The following is a 20,809-nucleotide window of genomic DNA, read 5'->3' as shown; positions in this document are numbered from 1 at the left end:
GAAAGGAATAGAGGAGAACTACAAAAACAACCATAAAATGAGTAACACAATGGAAATAAGGACAATAATTACTTCCCATGTGAAACGATTAAATACTCCAATCAAAAGATATAGCTGACTGAATAGATACAAAAGAAAGATGCATCTATATGCTGTCTACAAGAGACTCATGGTTTTGCACCATACCATTAGGTCTATGATCCATTTTGAGTTGATTTTGGGGGAAGGTGTTGGTTATGTGTCTAGATTATTTTTCCATCCCTTCACTTTCAACCTGCATGTGTCTCTAGATCTGAAATAACACTCATGGAAGATAACATAGAAGAAAACCTAGAATACCTTAGATATAATGATCTCTTTTTAGATACAAAATCAAAGACATAATTCTTGAAAGAAATAATGGATAAGCTGGATTTTATTAAAATTAAAAATTTTTGCTCCGCAAAAGACAATAACAAGAGAATTAGAAGAAAAGACACAGACCAAGAGAAAAAATTGACAAAAGACATATCCAGTAAAAAACTGGTTTCCAAAATACACAGAAAACACTTAAAGCACAATATTGAGAAATAAATAAACACCTCAATTAAAAATGGGACACTTGGGTGGCTCAGTGGGTTAAAGCCTCTGCCTTCGGCTCAGGTCATAATCTCACAGTCCTGGGATCGAGCCATGCATTGGGCTCTCTGTTCAGCAGGGAGTCTGCTTCCCCCTCTCTCTCTGCCTGCCTCTCTGCCTGCTTGTGATCTCTGTCTGTCAAATAAAATGTTTAAAAGTAATAATAAAATAAAATAAAATAAAAATAAAAATGGGTCAAAGATCCTAATAGACAGCTCACCAGAAATACATAGATGAAAAGTTAGCATATGAAAAGGTACTCTCCATGACAGGAAATGCGTATTAAAATATCAATGATATATCATGACACATCTATTAGAATGGCCAGAAACTGGAACAACACCAAATGTTTGTAAAAATATGGAGCCACAGAAACTCTTGTGCATTGCTGGTAAAATGCAAAATGATACTGTCACTTTGGAGACAGTTTGGTGGTTTCTTATAAAACTGAATATATTTGGTCCATATAATTCAGTAATCATGCTCCTTGGTATTGTTCCAAAGAAGCTGTAATATTATGCCTACATAAAAATCTGCACAAGGATGTTTTTAGCAGCCTTCTTCATAACTGCCAAAATTTAAAAGCAATCAAGATGTCCTTCAGTGGCTGAGTAGATAAAACACCAGAACATTCATACAATGCAATATTATTCAGAGCTAAAAAGAAATAAGCTATAAATACACACAAGAAACTTAAATGCATATTACTAAGTGCAAGAAATCATTGTGAAAAAGTTTATCATTCTAATTATATGACTTTCTGGAAAAGGCAAGACTATGAAGGCAATAAAAAGTCAGTGGTTATAGTGCTGAGGGGATACAAGGAGATAAATTAGCAGAGCAGAGAGGATTTTCAGGCCAGTGAAAATCCTCAGTTTGATGTTATAGTTATGGATAGATGTCATTATACTTCTGTCCAAATTCATAGAATGCATAACACCAAGAATGAAACCCAAAGGTAAACTACGGACTTCGGGAGATTAGCCTGTGTCAATGCAGGTTCCTCCTTGGTGTTTTGTTCCATTAGGGTAAGTGCTGCTGATAATGAGGCTATGCATGTGTGGGGTTGGGAGTGTATGGAATATCTCCCAAAACTTCTCTAAAAAAAAAAAAAAAATCCTTTTTAAAAAAGTCATTGCACCCATTTTCTAATTGGATTTTTTTTTTTATTGTTGAGTTTTAACAGTCTTTTATATATTCTAGATACTAGTCTTTTGTCAGGCATCTGGTATACACATTTTCTCCCAGGCCCAGCTTTTCATTTTCTTAAAAGGGTATTATGCAAAATAAAGATATTTAGTTTACAATTTTTCCTTTTATGAATCATGCTTTTGGTGTCAAATCTAAGATTCACTGTACAGCTCTATATCCAAAACTATCCCACGTTTCTTTCCCAAAGGTTTTCTTGTTTTATATTATAAACTTAAACCTATGGCCCCTCCTATATTAATGTTTGTTTAAGATGTAAGGTTTAGGTCAAAGTTCAAGGGTTTTTTTTTTGGGGGGGGGTTAGGTTTTTTTTGGTTTGTTTGTTTGTTTTTGCCAGTGGATATCCAAGTGCGCCAACATCATTTATGAAGTGTTTTTGTACCTCTGTGAAAATTCAATTAGTCATATTTGTATGGGCCTATTTGTGAGTTCTGTATTCCGTTATATTAATCTATGTGTCCAGCACTCTGAAACTATTGTTTTAATGATCTTACATCATATAGGAGGATTTCCCCACTTTATTCTTCTTTTTAAAGATTATTTTTAGCTTTCTTAAGGCCTGTGCCTTTCCATTTGAATTCTTGAATAAGACTGTTTATAATTTATCTCTACAAAAATCCTACTGGGATTTTGATAAAAATTGCATCAAACCTATAGATCACCTGCAGTCTCCAAATCCATGAATACAGTGTGTACCTCAATTTATCTGGGTTTTCTTTTACTTTTTATCAAAACTTTATTTTTTAAGATTGTATTTATTTAGACAGAGAAAACACACATACACACACAAATGGGAAGAAGAGTAGAGGGAGAGGGAATCTCAAGCAGATTCCCTGCTGAGCATGCAGCCCAATGGAGGTCTTGATCTCACAAACCTAAGGCCATGATCTGAACAGAAGTCAAGAGTTGGACGCTTAGCCTACTGAGACACCCAGGTGCCCCTTTCATCGGCATGTTAAAATTTCATCATTCTTATCCTGAATAGGTTTTAGTTTTTTACATCAGTATTTCACTTTCTTTGGAATGACTGTGGTTGCTATTGTGTTTTTAATCTGTTATCACATGTTAATTGCTAGTATATAGAAATGTGATTGATTTTTGTATGTTGAACTTGTATCTTGCAAACTTGCTGAGATCACATTAGTTCTAGGAAGTCTTTGTTTTGTTTTCATTTTTCTTGGGTTTTCTATGTAGACAATCCTGTGATCTGCAAATAAAAGGAGTTTTAATTCTTCCTTTCTATCCTATATGTCTCACTTATTTTTGTTTGCTCATTTATATTTTTGTCTTATAACACTGCCTAGAATTTCCACTATGATGTTAAATGCTGGTGGTGAGACAGGACATAATTCCCTTGTTCCCAATAACAGGGAGAGAGAATTTAGTCTTTCACCATTAAATATGAGGTCGGCTATATGTTTTGTATAGATGCTTTTTATTGAGTTGAAGTTCTCCTCCCCCATCCCTAGTTTTCTAAGTGTTTTTATCAAGTTCTTTCCCTGGTTCATGGTATGATAGATGAGTTTCCATTGTATCCTAGATATTCTGTCTATTATGTTTGGAGACTCTGAGAACTATTCATTTTCATTTTAGCAGGCAGTCACCTTTTTTCAATTTAGCATGCATGTTCTGGCCCACTTTTGTGATCTGTGTTTCCAGTGTGAATTTTCAGAGGTTTTACCATGCTATTTTGGCCTTGGCTTATTTGGTACCACAGGGGCTCTCCTGGTCTGCTGTGCACAGGAGCAGGAGTTTTCCCAAGCTGTTCAACCTGGTGCATCTAGCTGGAGGAAGGGGACCTTCACCCCATAGAAATGAAGAAAGCTGCCTGGACAGTATGCTGTCACTATCACCACTGTTGCTCAACACAGTACTAGAACTCTTAGCCTCAGCAAACAACAACAACAAAAATAAAATAAAAGGCATCTGAATTGGCCAAAAAGAAGTCAAACTCTCACTCTTTGCAGAAGACATAATACTCTATGCGGAAAACGGAAAGAATTCCACCCAAAATTGCTAGACCTCATACAGGAATTAGCAAAATGACAAGATATAAAATCAATGCACAAAAATCAGTGGTATTTCTATACACTAACAATGAGACAGAAGAAAGAGAAATTAAGGAGCTGATCCCATTTACAACTGCACCAAAATCATAAGATAACTAGGAATAATCCTAACCAAAAAGGCAAAGGATCTGTTCTCAGGAAACTGTAGAACACTCATGAAAGAAATGGAGGAAGACACAAAGAAATGGAAAAACATTCCATGTTCATGAGTTGGAAGAACAAATACTGTTAAAATGTCCATATTACCCAAAGCAATCTACACATCAATACAGTCCCTATCAAAATACCATCAACTTTTTCACAGAGCTGGAATCAATAATCCTAAAATTTGTATGGAACAAGGAAATACCCCAAATCGCCAAAGGAATGTTGGGGGGAAAAACCCCAAAGCTTGTGGTATCACAATCCTGAACTTCAAGCTCTATTACAAAGCTGTCATCATCAATTCAGTATGGTACTGGCACAAAAACAGACACATAGATCAGTGGAACAGAATAGAGAACCCAGAAATGGATGCTCAACTCTATGGTCAACTAATCTTCAACAAAGCAGGAAAGAACATCCAATGGCAAAAAGACAGTCTCTTCAACAAATGGTGCTGGGAAAATTGGACAGTCACATGCAAAAGAATGAAACTGGACCATTTTCTTGCACCACAGACAAAAATAGACTCAAAATGGATGAAAGTCCTCAATGTGAGACAGGAATCTATCAACATCCTAGAGGAGAACACAGGTAGTAACCTCTTCAATCTCAGCCTCAGCAACTTCCTGCAAGACGCATCTCCAACAAAGGCAAAAATGAACAACTGGGACGTCATCAAGATAAAAGTTTTTGTACAGCAAAGGAAACAGTCAACAAAACTAAAAGGCAACCAACAGAATGGGAGAAGGTATTTGTAAATATTTTATCAGATAAAGGACAAGTATCCAAAATCTATAAAGAACATGCCAAACTCAGCACCCAAAGAACAAATAATCCAATCAAGAAATGGGCAGAAGACACGAACAGACATTTCTCCAAATAAGACACATAAATGGCCAACAGACAGATGAAAAAATGCTCCACCTCACTTGCAATCAGAGAAATACAAATCAAAGCCACAATGAGATACCACCTTACACCAGTTAGAATGGCTAAAATTAACAAGACAAGGAACAACAGTGGCGAGGATGTGGAGAAAGGGGAACCCTCCTACAACGTTGGCGGGAATGGAAGCTGGAGAAGCCACTCTGGAAAACAGTATGTAGGTTCCTTAAGAAGTAAAAAATAGAGCTATGCTATGACCCAGCAATTGCACGACTAGGTATTTACCCCAAAGATACAAATGGCAATGACATGGATGGAACTAGAGGGTATTATACTAAGTGAAAGAAGTCAAACAGAGAAAAGAAAATTATCATATGATCTCACTCATATGTGGAATTAAGAAACAAAACAGTGGATCATAGGGCAATGGACAGAAATATAAGACAAAATGAGAGAGGGAGATAAACCATAAAACTCTTAACCATAGGAAACAAACTGAGGGTTGCTGGAGGGGAAGGAGGTGGGAGTGTGGGGTAACTGGGTGATGGACATTAAGGAGAGTATGATGTAATGAGGAGTGGTAATATATCAGACTGGTGAATCACTAAACTCTACCTCTGAAACTATTAATACAGTATACGTTAATTAATTCAATTTAAATTAAAAATAGAAAAGGGGCTAAAGATTTGAATAGACATTTCTTTAAAGAAGACATACAAATAGCCAACAGGCGTATATGGAAAAATGCTCAATAGCACTGTCAGGGAAATGCAAATCAAAACCAGGAGACATCACTTCACACCTCTTAGAATGGCTATTACTGAAAAAGAACCCACCCCCCAACTCCAACAAAACAGAAAAACTAAAAGATGCAGGGGAAGATGTAGAGAAATTAGAACACTTACACATTGTTGGTGGGAATGCAAAATGGTGTAGCTTCTATGTGAAAGAGTATGGAGGTTCCTCAAAAAATTAAAAATAGCACTACCATATTATTCAACAGCCTCACTTATGGATATTTATCAAAAGAATTGAAATGAGGATCTTGGCAACATTAGCACTCCCATGTTCAGTACAGCACTATTCACAATAGCTAAGACATGGAAACAACCTAAATGTCCATCTGTAGATGAACTGATAGTGAAAACATGATCTATATGTGTAATGGAATGCTGTTCAGCTTTTTAAAGAGAATGACATTCTGCAATATGTGATGACATGGATGAAACATGAGGACATTAAGTCAAATAAGTCAGCTACAGAAACATGAAGACCAAATGATTCCATTAGTTAATCTAAAATAGTCAAATTCAGAGAATCAAACAGCAGAATAATAGGTGCTAGGGGAAGGGGAGGGAAGGAAATAGGGAATTACTAATCAAAGACATAAAGTTTCAGTTAAGCAAGGTGAATAAGCCTTAGATATGTGTATGACTCTGTACCTACAGAAAATGATAATGCATTATACTCTTCAAAATTTGTTAAGAGAGTAGACCTCAGTTAAGTGTTATTACCACAATAAAACAGAACTTAAAAAATAAAATTTAAAAACCCCAACGTCAAAAAACAAGATTTAAGTACCAGCATTAAATCTATTTCCTACGTTGACAAAATAATTGTACATATCTCGTACCTTACTTTCTACTGCACAAATGTCAAAATCTACTTCTATTTTATTTCATAATAGGATAATTAGCATAATGAATGAAAATCTCAAATGTCTTTAAATATAACTTGCATCATTGCTGTGTTGTAGAGTCGATGTACTTTATCTCAAAGGTTTCTGGGTTATTTGCAGGAGAGATTATATCATTGTTCTACTTTACTCAAATCCAACTATGTCAAAAGACTATTAAGTATACCCCATGATACAGAAAGACTACACATGTTCTTAATCAAACTGGCCACAAACTATTAAGAGTATGATTTTTTAAAAATAAACAACAGAAAAATACATTCAACCAGACTAATTAATAGGTATTAACTACTATCCATCAGGGACTACACAAAGCACTGAGAACACAATCAGGAAGAAGTCACTGTGTCCTCTTCCTGGATGTAGCTACACTCTTATTGGGAAATAAGAAAATTGGTTAAGTAATAGCAACACAATATAATGCAGTTTCAGTTGGGTAAATAACAGCTATGAGAACACAAGCATGGGGAAGTTCAGAAAGTACATCCATGGTATGTGTTGATGGAATGAAGATTAAGAAGAGTTGGCCAAACTCCTCCATGGTTGCAGTTCTCTATTCATTCACCACACCCACAGTTGATGCACTCTTTCAGAGAATTTATCCTCTACACTGGAATTCAGGTCTTTGGAACTGCAGCTGCTGATGTGACTATAATCCCGATCACTCATGGATGGCTGAGGCCTCATTCCTTCTCTAACTGCTAATACAGCAATGCAGCAATCCCTCCATACCCATGGGGAACACATTCTAAGTCCCCCAGTGGATTGTCCGCAAGTGCAGAGAGTCCCAAGCCCTCTATATATACTATGTTGTGTAGTTTTTTTTTTATTTACATACCTACTATAGAGTTTAAGTTATAAAATAGGCACATAAAATCTTAATCTCTTAAGATGAACAACAATAAAGCAGAACAATTTTAACAACACACTATAATAAAAGTCATGTAGATGTCGTTTTTCTATTTCAAAATATCTGATTATACTGTGCTCACTCTTCCTTTTGTGATGATGTGAGACGATAAAATGCTTATGTGATGAGATGAAGTGAGATGAATGATGTAGGCAATAAGATGTAGCATTAAGCTACTACTGGCCTTCTGAGGTGATCTCAGGAGGACTGTCTATTTCTGGACCACAGTTTAAAAAGGGTCCATGAAAACACAGGAAGTGAAACCATAGATAAGGGGTGACTACTATATTATTTCCAGTGAACACCACGGAGTTTCTGTAAAAATTCTGGCTTGACAATTGCACCTTCTCGAACTCTTCACAAGCTTGGTGCTTTACCCTACTAGGAAATTTACTTAGTATATAATATTCTCTCTCTCTCTTTTTTGGTATCAAGTTTGGAGAGCACAGGCATTTTAAAGATGGAAAGGAAAGGGAGACATAATTAGATTATGTGGCCTTAATTATCATTAGGAGTTTGGGTTGTATAATAAGAGCAGAGGAGGAATTATTGAAAGATTCTATGCAAGCCAGTGACCTGATCATATATGTATTAGAATGATCACTCTGAATTTCAGTGGCATTTGACTGAATGAGTCAGAATGGTTTTAAAGTGAAGAATGGGCAAGTTCTAAATTATGCAGACATTTTCTGTACTTTCTGAAAAGTACCATGTACTTTTCAAGCTTGTTCCCATGAAGAAATGTTTTCCACATGTGCTTTGAATGAGTAATTCAACCAGTAATGATCTCTATCAGAAACTGATTTGAACAACTCACTGACTTCCTGCTGGGGGTAGTAGGAAAATGGAGATAAACTTAATGTCACTTAGATGTCCCCACACTGGTGGCAGAACTATTGCTGCTACTTTATTTTTATTTCCAGAGAGTTATAATGGAAGAATAACAATTTATTGAACATTTACTATGAGCCAGATACACTGGCAAAGACTTTTATCTGTTAGCTCATTTGAATCTTGTAACTGGGCAGAGCAACTGGTATCTTATCCTTACTTTTCATATGAAGAAACTCTACTTAAGGGCTTGATAATTGATCAAGGTCACAGCTGGTTAGAAATGGAATGACGGAAGAGTAGAGGACCTCATTTCATTTGGCCCATTGAATTTAGCTGTATATCTATCAAACCACTCTGAACACCCACAAATTTAGCCTGCGATGTAGTAAAACATATCTGGAAGTCTACAAGTAGAAAAGTGACAGCTTTCTGCAATGTAGGAGGTTTGGAGGCCTGAATCTGTGGGGAGATATAGGAAGATAAATGGGGGATGAGGGGGTGAGGGCAGGCCTCCATGAGCCGGCTATCAGAAAGTGCTATAACACCAGAGCACAAAATCAGAAAACTTAGAAATCTGCTCTAGTGAGGTTCCCCTTTCTGAAAGGGGTTCAGGGCATGAAAAGGGCAGAATTCTAGGTGGGTCATTGTGGTCTCAGGATCTGAGGACACACAGAATGAATGAGGGTGCCTGAATGAGTAGTGTCCAAGCAGGGGAGTAGGAAACAGGTTACTGTCAGTGAGCCGAGGAGGGGGCTCTCAGCTCAAGTTGCCATAAACAGTGAGCTGGGCTCTTTGAGAGATTGCTCTTTGCTTGAACTCCCTGAAAGGGACTGGAATGCTCCAGCCATTTACCATCTCCCGGAGGAGCAAACTGGCTGTGCTCACAACTGGGCAACAATTCTTAGGGCAGAGGTGGCCCCAGAAAAGACAAGAAAGTGACACCCCACCTGAGTATATGCATACTCAGACCCAGTTTTAAGACAAATCTCTTTCTCAAAGTTGAGGCATTTGTGTTCTTGGGAAAGAAGGAATCCTGGGCCAGCTCCAAATGGATCTCTGCCTTCCACTTAAAATACTAATGCTTCTTGAGAGCAGCTTTCATAAATTTTCAACCCAAGAAGGCCAAGGAGTTGGGGGAGGGAGAAAGGAAGACTGAGAAATAATGGGTGGGGGGGAGACGGAACCAGAACACTAAACACAGGTTTCCCCAACAGTCTTTCCAAAAGTCCTTAAGCCTCAAACCCCTGGACCTGTCCCAAGAACTCTACTACTCACTGCCCCCTTCCAAGCTCTGCACTCTCTGATGAAGAGAGAAAGCTGGCCAGGGGTTCACAACATCTGGGGAGGAAGTCAGGTCAAATTTTTCAAATGCCATGGTCAGGGCAGAAGTTTACCAGGCTAGGGAGGTCCTGAGGCCAAAGTCAGAAAGAAACCCAGAAGCCATTTTCTTCTCTCCCCCTTTTTTTCCTTTCCTGGTGGTAGTTCCTCTTTCACACCAATGGGGAACTCTGGACAAAGTTGAAGAATGTGATTCGTGGGGGTGAGGGGGTCTTAAGGCTGCAGATCTCTGCATGTGGCTTTCTCTCATCTGTGATCTGGACCCCTCCATAGCTGCAGACCCCCTGAGCCCAGTGCCTCTGCTTCTGGGCTGCAACCACCTGTTCAGTCCAGGAACAATAGCAGCTTCCCAGCCCCCCCTCCTCTGAAGTGTTGACCACCCCCAGAGGGAGTTCTTGCTTTCAGTTTTATCTCCTGTGGCTTTCTATTCTCTTAAAAGCCTTTGAAATAGAAGAACAGGAAACCAAAACTTCATAAACAGGAAGGCTGGCAGGTCATTGGTTTCCTTACACATGTAGTGGGGGTAAAATTCTGCTCAGGACTCGGCATCCTGGTATGGCCTGACCTAACAAAGATGGGGGCAGGGCTTTGCCCCTAGGGTTAAGTCTCTCTCCATCCTGTTCTCTTGGATTTCCTTGGGGTGATTAGATTTCAAAGTTGAGGACGGCCCACAGTAAGATTTGCCCAGTTGGAGCAGTCTTTACGTATGTTCATATTGTTAAAACAAGACAATAACTGCAGAAATCAGTCTTAGGTCAAGGACACTTTTTTTTTTTCCCCCAGTGGACTATTTTAATCTCTGAGATTTTTTTTTAGAAGTTTCACCACCAGGTAATAATAAAAAACACATGACTTTGAAAAACATATTGCCAGTTTCTTAATACACTGAATATGCTTGGGGTGCCTGGGTAGCTCAGGTCATGATCCCAGGGTCCCAGGATCCAGTCCTGCATTTGGCTCCCTGCTCAGTAGGGAGCCCGCTTCTTCCTCTTCCTCTTCCCCTAGCCCTGGCTCCTGCTTTTTCTTGCTTGCTGTCTCTCAAATAAATAGAAAAAAATCATAAGAAGGAAAGAAAGAAAAGGAAAGGAAAGGAAAAGAAAGAAAAGAAAAAAAGAAAAGAAAAGAAAAGAAAAAAAAGAAAAGAAAAGAAAGGCTGGCAAAACACACTTACCCTATGGTCCAGCAATGTTGCTCCTTGGCATTTACACAAATTAGTTGATTTAAAAACTGAGGTCCTGGGACATTGAGAAGCCTGCCCAAGCCTGTTTGGAGTAGCTATATTCATAAGTGTGAAAATTTGGAAGCAGCCAAGATGCCTGTTAATGGATAGATGGGTAAACACAGGATGGAACAAATTTAGACTGAAAAAGAACTCCTGTAACAGATAAAATTAAAAGGGTAAGACATAATAAAGAAATGAAAAATAAGCTGGCAGCTCTCAGCACAGAAAAGGAAGGTGAAAAATACCTCTGATATTCTTATCAGAAAGATAAGAATGCCCACTGATATCTCATAAAAGAAAATTGTTAGAAATATCATGATATAATACTGACTCTGCAAACCAAGTCAACACAATTAGAAAGGGGTTAAACCAGAAAGGGAGACAAACTATAAGAGACTCTTAATCTCAGGAAACAAACTGTAGGCTGCTGGAGGGGAGCTGGGTGGTAGGGATGGGGTGGCCAGGAAATGGACTTTGGGGAGGGTATGTGGTATGGTGAGAAAAAAATTGGAAAAAATAATTTTATAAAAGTGGTTCTTAAGAAAGAAAAGAGTTCTGACATGCATAAACTCAATATTCCTAAAGACTAGCCCACAGTAGAAAACAGCTAAGCATTAACAGAAAAAAACTGTCCTGAAATAAGAAGTCAACTAAATCTGAGCATTGAATAAATAAATAAAGCACATCTTGGTAAAGCTTCTTATTTTTCAAAATAAAAATAAAGTATGTTGCTTACAATGGGGCATGCCAACCTCACCTTAGACTTTGCCACAGTCACATCAAGGGCTGGAATTGATAATGTCAGCACTGTATGAGAAAAATACTGAGTGAGGCAAGTTCTTATATCCATTCAGTTCTCACGCAAATTAAAACCAAACAACATTAGGAACTCATTGAATACAACATACACAATATATATCTTTCTAAAAATAAACTACTTGATAAATAAATAGATCCAGCCAACTAATGGATAGTTTAAAATAAGGATCTCAGAAAAGATGAAGACATTGTATGAAACGAATGGAACTATAGATTCTTCACTAGGACTAATGATTTTATTTCATATGAAGTTTAAGCGCTACATATGATGATTAAACTGTGTACGATGAAATGATAAGGATAGTCAGAAGAAAGGCAGGTGAATCACTGAACTCTACCTCTGAAACTAATACTATATGTTAATCGAATTCAAATTTTAAAAAAGGAAAAAACAAACAAAAATAAAAACTTCCCTGTACAAACCTTTTACAACTGTATTCGTATTTAGATTTTGTCTGAAAACCATTTCTCACAAAAAGAAGAAAAAAGAAAAAGAAGAAAAGGAAGATCACCCCTGAAAGGATCTTTCACCAGCCTGGAAGAAGCGCTCCACGCTTTCCACGTGAACAACTACTTGATTGGTAGATGAGCACGTGGACAAAAACCTGATTGGGTGACAGGCGCATGGAGGAGTAATCATATTAGAATGGTCGCCTACAAGCCTGTAAAAACCCCCTAGACTTAAGACACTCTGGTTGGATCACCTCCCTCTTCTGGGAGCTTTGCATAAATCGTGCTTTGCAGCCCACCACTTCTTCTGGTCTACTTCTTTCTTTGTAGCAGCGTGACTAAAAACCATGTGCCCTAAAAGAAAAGAAATCTTACAACAGTAAAAACTAAGACTGAACCACAATTGAAACTTTCATTACCTAAAAAAAAAAAAAAAAAAAGTAAATATAAGAAATGTAAATGTAACTGTATTCTTCCTCTGGCAAAGGTATAAACTCATTTGATAGACTTTTGATCAGCCAACAAATATGAAATTGAGAAAATTTAAATTGGAAAAGTTACAAAGTGACATAGCAACTTAAAAATCCCTCATTTTGTCCTCTCTTAACATTTAAAACATGGCATCTATCCACGAACAAAAGTGTCGCTTTGGGAGTTTGTGTTTTCCAGCACCATACGCCAAGGGACTCAGAAGTCACACTCACCTAGGAATTGGGCAATGGGACAGACCCCAAATGGCTGTGGAACCAGGAGGATCTTGTTCACTGAATCCAATCCCTTTTGACCACAGTGCCTGGAAAATGCTGACTTGGGCAGATACTTACAGACACAAGAGTCTTTATGGAAGTTCCCGTTTCTAGGGGCGCCTGGGTGGCTCAGGTCATGATCTCAGGGTCCTGGAATCCAGCCCCGCATGGGGCTCTCTGCTCAGCAAGGAGCCTATTCCCCTCTCACTCTCCGCCTGCCTCTCTGCCTCCTTGTGATCTGTCTGTCCAATAAATAAATAAATAAAATCTTTAAAAAAAAAAAAAAGAAGTAGTTCCGGTTCCTAGAGAAAAGAAAAAAAAAAAAAAAGACAAGAAACCCGGTCCTACTAACTGCTTTCTAGACTCCAGTAGGAAGTCTGGCCAAGAGCTGCTGGGAAAACTTCACCTGAGGAACCACCCCAACTGGTGCCTAGGCACCCCCAAAACCCTTAGCACCAAACCCACACTTACGCCCAATTTGTAGCTGGCTCTTTATGTGCACTCCTTGGGAGGGCAGCAAGAGGAAACTAGATTAGACACAGTATATGCAGAAAACAAGTTAGGTTTTGAGGTAAGAGAGGAAACATAATCTTCAACTCTAGCACCACCCTCAGGAATAAAAAGGGAGGTTACCAAAGCCAACAGGCTCTGTTGGAAGGTGGAGAAAAATATACAAGCTTAAGAATTATGCCAAAATAGGGAACAAGAAGCATGGAGCAAGTATATCCTACGAGGCCAGAGAAAGCCTCAAAATATGAGCAGGATCAACAGAAAGTACCTCTCACTTGAAGGTAGCTAGTAAAGATTGAAGGAAGTGACTGCTACTTCAAGTGTGAAAACAGTAATGCAAACCTCCAATTAATCAGATTCCAAAAACTTTACTTCTGTAACATAATGGTGTATTAATCACTGAACCATATTACAAATGTTAAAGAAAAAGAGTATTAAAATCAATTATTGCTACTATACTTAAATACAAGATGTGTAAAGCGGGAAATTTCAATATTAAAAACGTAAAAGGAAAGCTAAAGGGGTAGAGTTTCTGTATGTTGTCTAAGTTAAGTCACTATCAGTATAAAATGCACTCATATCTATAAAATCTTTTGTGTGAAACCATAGTAGATTCACACACACACACAACAACAAAGAGAAGGAAATCAGATCAGGCCACCACAGAAAATCACCAATTCACAGAGGTAGGCAGCAGATGAGGAAAAAAGTACAACTGAACTACAAAATAGTCAGAAAGCATTAATAAGATGGCATTATGAAGTCTTTACATATCAATAATTACTCTAAAAGCAAATGGAATTAATTATGTAATGAAAAGGCACAGAGGGGCCAAATGGAAAAAAGAAAAGAGGAAGAAGAGGAAAAGGAAGAGGAGGAGGAGAAAGAAGAAAGAAGAAGGGGGGAAGAAGGAGGGGAAGGAAAAGGAGGGAGTGAGGGGGAAGATGGGGGGAGTAGGAGAAGGGAGAAGAAGAGGAGGGAGGGGAGAGGAGAGATGAGAAAAGAGGAATGGGGAAAAAGAGGAGGAGGAAGAAGAAGATCCAACAATATGCTGCCTATAAGAGACTCACTTCAGCTTTTGATAACACAAATAAAAAAATAATAAGAGACTATTATAAACAATCATATGTTAGCTAACTGGATAACCTAATAGAAATGGATAAATTCCATTCTACTAGGAATTAATCATAAAAAAATTAGAATTCTGAACAGACCAATAGCAAGTGAAGATATCCTATCAGTAATCAAAAACCCACACAAGAACACAGGAAAGCCCAGGACCAGATGATTGCACTGGTGAATTCTACCAAATATTAAAGAAGAATTAGTACTAATCTTTCTCAAACTTTTCTTAAAAATAGGACAGGAGAGATACTTTCAAAATCACTTAATGAGTGCAGCATTATCCTGATGAAAAATGAGCAATATCCCTGGTAAATATAGATACAAATGTTCTCAACAAAATACTTAGAAAAATGAGATCAACAGCACATGAAAAGGATCAGACAGCAAGATCAAGTGGGATTTATTCCTGAGATGCAAGGATGGTCTAACATATGCAAATCAATAAATGTAAACACTATGTTAATAGAATTAAATTAAAATTTTATAGGATCATCTCAATAGATCCAGAAAAACACTTGACAAATTACAACATCTTTCCATAATAAAAACTCTCAACAGTTACAGAAAGAAGATATCTCAATATAATAAAGGTCATATACAACAAGCCCACAGCTAATGCCATAGTCTATGGTGAAAGGTTGAAAGCCTTTCCTTTAACATAGAAACAATACAAGGATGTCATGATGTCAGGGTCATGAGTTTGAGCCCCATGGCAGGCCTCTGCTCAGCAGGGAGTCTGCTTGCAATTCTCTTCCCCTCCTTCAACCCACCCCCCATGCTGGAATTGGTTCATGTGCTCTATCTCGCAAATAAATTAAATAAATAAATAAATAAATGCATACATACATACATACACACATACATACTAATCTTTTTTAAAACGTCCTTATTCTGATTATTTAAATTTGCATTGAGTATAAACTATTCATTAAAACATTTTTTCCCAACAAAGAAAAATGTAAAAATAAAAAATATTTCTAGTTTGCTGGCTATAAAAAAGGAGGTGATAGGAAGATTTAACGCATTCATTGATGCCCAGTATAAAGGTTATAAATTGGAAGAGCTTGAGTCAGGTGGTAATATCCTTTAACTGTTTGAGTATACAAACAAAATAACTATTACATATTAATCTGGGTTAAATGGGTTCATTCCTTTAATATATTAAGAGTTTTAAGTATTCATTAAGATATCCTCTAATGATTCAATATAAAAATAGTCAAATGACAAAAACAGAAAATTTACAAAAAGGATCTACAAATGGCTCCAAAGCACTGAGCAGGATTCTCAACTCACTCAGAACAAAAGCAATGTAAATTTTTAACCAAGATAGATATGATAGATAGATAGATGATAGATAGATAGATAGATAGATAGATGATAGATAAACTTTTGCCACTAAAGACCTTAATAAGATGATAAAGCTTCTAGCTTTCCAAAAGAAGGGTGTGCACTTATGGACTATGCAGAAAAGGAAAACATAGATCACATACAAAAGATAATTATAACACATATGCACAAACACATGCACAAAATAAGGAGATAAAATTTGGGGCAATCTGCTATAGTAACAAAAATACATTATGACTTGTATAAAATAAAAATTGCTGATTATGAAATGCATATAAGCAAAATGACTAAAGATATTGCAAAAAAAATATGGCCCAGTACATATTTTGGATTTGCAGCTAAAAAATTAAATGAATGAGTCAATAAAATAATCCCTCACATATATAACATGTATTAACACTTGTGCCCAAACTGCCTTGCATCAAGTTAAAAAATAAGCAAAATTTACAGATCCCACCAAAGCCATTTTTTTCTTTCCTTTCTCCCAAAGTTAAAATCTAATCTGAGATTGGTGCAATTTGCATGCATGCTTTTTATGAATTTACCACAAGTATGTATTGATAAATAATATAGACAATGGTTTTTGTTGTATGGTTTTCAAAACCCAAGTGTCTTTTGTTTTAAGCCATTTTTTTCCCCTTCAGATAAATTCTCTTACCTTTGCCACCATCCTCATACCACAACCACCCACACATCAGCTGGAAATTTACCCAACCGCTTTTACTTTTTTGGAAAACCTAAATTGTACTTTACATTGGTTGTTGCTAACTTTGTGTTGTGTATTTGTATTTTATATTTAGATTTTACTACATAACCCTCCCAACAAATAACACAGTAGATGCTTCATAAATATGGACCAAATGACTGTTGAAATAATCACATGACAAGGGCATCATATCACTTTATGAAATCAAGTCTGAGAATTTGATTTTTAGCAGCTGCCTTATATCACGTGTACCTCCTCTATATTTGATAATACAAACATGATAAAAGAACTGTGCTACACTAAAAATAACCACAGTTCTCCAGTTATATAAACAGGTGTTAGTTTTTTGTTTTTTGTTTGTTTGTTTTTTTCTTTAAGTAGGCTCCACACCCAGCATGGGGACCAACACAGGGCTTGAACTCCCGACAATGAGATTAAGACCTGAGCTGAGCTCAAACGTTAGATGTTAAACCAATAGAGCCATCCAGGCACATTATAAATGTGGGTTCTAACTATATTCATCTTCATTTTAGTGGTTGGACTTCAGGCAAATGCTAATAGGGCTAGTGTTGCTGGCACACCACCTGACCATAGCTATAAAAATGGAAATGTTTCTAGGACGGTATTTGTGGTAAGTATTTCCTGTGCATAGCCAACTGACCTATTTTATCTGCAGTGGAAATTTCTAAACCTTAAACATGAAACATTTCTGTGCAGTATCTTTCTTATCATAATGTGAAAATGTTCTCAATATTGGCATAACTCATTATGAAACAAGCTATAGAAAGTGCATTAACTATTCGAAAAGTTTGTATTTTGTCTTAGATTAAATAGTGGGTTCGGTTGGTGTTTAGATATCTTTAATTTTTTTTAAAGATTTTATTTATTTGTAAGAGAGAAAGAGAGAACACAAGCAGGGGGAGTGGCAGGCAGAGGGAGAAGCAGGCTCCCCACTAACAAGGAGCCTGATGTGGGACTCCATCCCAGGACCACGGGATCATGACCTGAACCAAAGGCAGAAGCTTAACCAACTAAGCCACCCAGGCATCCCATAAAAACTTTAATTTTTGCAGTATGATCAGCTTATATTAATAATTTCAAGTTCAGTTATAGAACCCTAAACCATCTTTTGCAGCCATATATAACCATTAGCCCAGTTTAAAAGTGGAAAATTCGTTAGAATATGTTCTAGATTGAATTATAGTCCCTAACCCCCCCCAAAAATTCATATACTAAAATCCTAGCCTTAGCACCTCAGTAAGTGACTGTATAGAGGGGAAGGGTAATTAATTTAAAATGAGGCTGTTAGGGTGAGCCCTTATCCGATCCGACTAGTGTCCTTATTATTTATAGTATCTTATATTTGAAGAAATTAGGGTACAGTTGCAGAGAGGTCATGGGAAGACACAGAAAAAAGACAGCCATTTAAAATCCAAACACAGGGGCGCCTGGGTGGCTCAGTGGGTTAAAGCCTCTGCCTTCGGCTCAGGTCATGATCCCAAGGTCCTGAGATCGAGCCCCGCATTGGGCTGTCCGCTCCGCAGAGAGCCTGCTTCCTCCTCTCTCTCTTTCTGCTGGCCTCTCTGCCTACTTGTGATCTCTGCCTGTCAAATAAATAAATAAAATCTTTAAAAAAAAAAATTTAAAATCCAAACACAGAGCCAGCCCTAGAAGAAATGAACCCTGCTGACATCTTGATCCTGGATTTCTAACATCTAGAACTATGAGGAAATAACTCATCTGTTGTTTCTACCACCCAATCTGTGGAACCTTGTTCTGGCCACCCTAGCAAATCAACACAGGCAGTATTACACATCGACTCCCCTGGGAGTCAAGCCCCATACTGGTGTCCTTTCTCAGGGGGAGTCTGCTTCTCCCTCTCCCGCTGCCCCTGCTCATGTGCTCTCTCTCTCTCACTCAGGCTCTCAGATGAATAGTCTTTTAAAAAGAGCATTTTTATCTATTCATTTCTTCATTTCTTTTTTTCGTTTCTTAAATTCCACATATGAGTGAAATAATGTGTATTGGTCTTTCTCTGTGAATTATTTCACTTAGCATAGTACCTTCTGGTCCATCCATGTTATTTAAATGGCAAGATCTCATTTTTCTTATGGCTGAGTAATATTACACTGTGTATCTCTCTCTCTCTTTCACTCTCTTCTCTCTTTCTCTCTATCTATCTATATATATATACATACATAAAACATTTACACACGTATATGTGTGTGTGTGTGTGTGTATTTATTTATGTCTCTCACATCTTTATCTGAATCCATCTACTCATGGTTACTTGAGTCACTTTCATATCTTCCATACTCTTTTCCACAGCGGCTATATCAATTTTCATTCCCACCAACAGCTTATGAGGGTTTTTTCCTCCACATACTCACCAGCACTTAATATTTCTTATCTTTTGGATTCCAGCCATTCGGACAGGTGTCAGCATAACATATCTTCTCTATCCATTCATCTGTCAAGGGTTATATGGATTGTTTCCAATTCTTGGCTATTGCAAATAGTGCTGTTATGAGGATGATTATGGAAATATCTCTTTAGGACTCCTTTTCTTTCAATTATTTTCAATTCTTTAGAATATATACCCAAAAATGGGATTAATATGGGAGTTTTATTTAAAAATTTAAGGAACCTCTATATTATTTTCCATAGCAGTTGCTGCGGGATTTTACAATCCCACCCACAATATACAAGGGTTTGCATTTCCCCACATCCTTGTCAACACTTGTATTTTTTTTTTTTTGTAATAACCAGACTAACTGTGTGAACTGATACTTCATACCAATTAGCATGCTTTTCATTTGTTCAGATGATTAGTGATGTTGATCATCTTTTTATATGCTTGTTGGCCATATCTTTATCATTTTAGAGATATATCTCTTCAAGTTCTTTGCTCATTTTTTGGGACCCTGAGATCATGACCTGAGCCAAAGGCAGGGGCTTAACCCACAGAGTCCCCCTGGTCCCCCTAAAATTTTATTAACATACAATGTACTTTTTGTTTCAGAGGTACAAGTCTGTGAATCATCAGTCTTACATAATTCATGACACTATAGCACAAACCCTCCCCAGTGTCCATAACCTAGCTACCCTATCTTTCCCTTCCCACCCCCTAGCAACCTTCAGTTTGTTTCCTGAGATTAAGAGTCTTTTATGGTTTTTCTCCCTCCCTGGCCCCATCTTGTTTCATTTTCTTCCCTCCCTTCCCTCCACGACCCCCTGCCCTGCTTCTCAAATTCCTCATATCAGAGAGATCATATGATAATTGTCTTTCTCCAATTTACTTGCTTCACTTAGCATAATATCCTCTAGTTCCATCCATGTTGTTGCAAATGGCAAGGTTTGGGGGTGTTTGATAGCTGCATAGTATTCCATTGTATATATATACCACATCTTTATCCATTCATCTCTTGATGGACATCTAGGTTCTTTTCATAGTTTGGCTATTGTGGATGTTGCTGCTATAAACATTCAGGTGCACGTGCCCCTTCAGATCACTACATTTGTACCTTTAGAGTAAATACCCAGTAGTGCGATTGCTGGCTTGTAGGGTACCTGTATTTGCAGCTTTTTGAGGATCCTCCATACTTTTTTCCAGAGTGTCTGCACTAGCTTGCATTCCCACCAACAGTGTAGGAGGATTCCCCTTTCTCCGCATCCTCACCAACATCTGTCTTTTCCTGACTTGTTAATTTTAACCATTCTGGCTGGTGTGAGGTAGTGTCTCACTGTGGTTTTGACTTGTATTTCCCTGATACTGAGTGATGAGCATTTTTTCATGTGTCCGTTGGCCATTTGGATATCTTTGCAGCAATGTCTGCTCATATCTTCTGCCCATTTCTTAATTAGATCATTTGTTCTTTGGGTGTTGAGTTTACTAAGTTCTTTATAGATTTTGGACACTAGCTCTTTATCTGATATGCCATTTGCAAATATCTTCTCCTGTTCTGTCAGTTGTCTTTTGGCTTTGTTGACTGTTTCCTTTGCTGTGCAAAACTTTTGATCTTGATGAAGTCCCAATAGTTCAATTTTGCCCTTGCTTCCCTTGCCTTTGGCGACATTTCTAGGAAGAAGTTGCTGCAGCTGAGGTGGAAGAGATTGTTGGCTGTGTTCTCCTCAAGGATTTTGATGGATTCCTGTCTCATCCTGTTTTATCCATTTGGAGT

At 37.6% G+C, this 20,809-nt stretch overlaps 1 protein-coding gene across 4 annotated transcripts in view; it reads right to left on the bottom strand.

Annotated features, from left to right (window-relative positions):
- The window catches only part of CLEC2D (C-type lectin domain family 2 member D), a 31,531-nt gene extending 18,349 nt beyond the window's left edge, over positions 1 to 13,182 (bottom strand). For 2 of the 4 annotated variants that reach the window (XM_059402577.1, XM_059402579.1), the window contains exons 1-3: positions 13,019 to 13,182; positions 11,683 to 11,732; positions 10,875 to 11,019 (exon numbers count right to left, since the gene is read on the bottom strand). The gene's annotated coding sequence lies outside the window, so the exon portion shown is untranslated. Of the gene's footprint in view, positions 1 to 10,874; positions 11,020 to 11,682; positions 11,733 to 12,167; positions 12,183 to 12,448; positions 12,549 to 13,018 lie in introns of those variants that run through there. The other 2 variants (XM_059402578.1, XM_059402580.1) reach the window with 2 other exon arrangements.
- Between the last annotated feature and the right edge of the window lie 7,627 nt (positions 13,183 to 20,809).

Source organism: Mustela nigripes, chromosome 6 (assembly GCF_022355385.1).
Source record: "Mustela nigripes isolate SB6536 chromosome 6, MUSNIG.SB6536, whole genome shotgun sequence".
In the NCBI taxonomy this organism is placed as follows: Eukaryota; Metazoa; Chordata; class Mammalia; order Carnivora; family Mustelidae; genus Mustela; species Mustela nigripes.
This window is presented reverse-complemented; position numbering and strand designations above follow the sequence as displayed.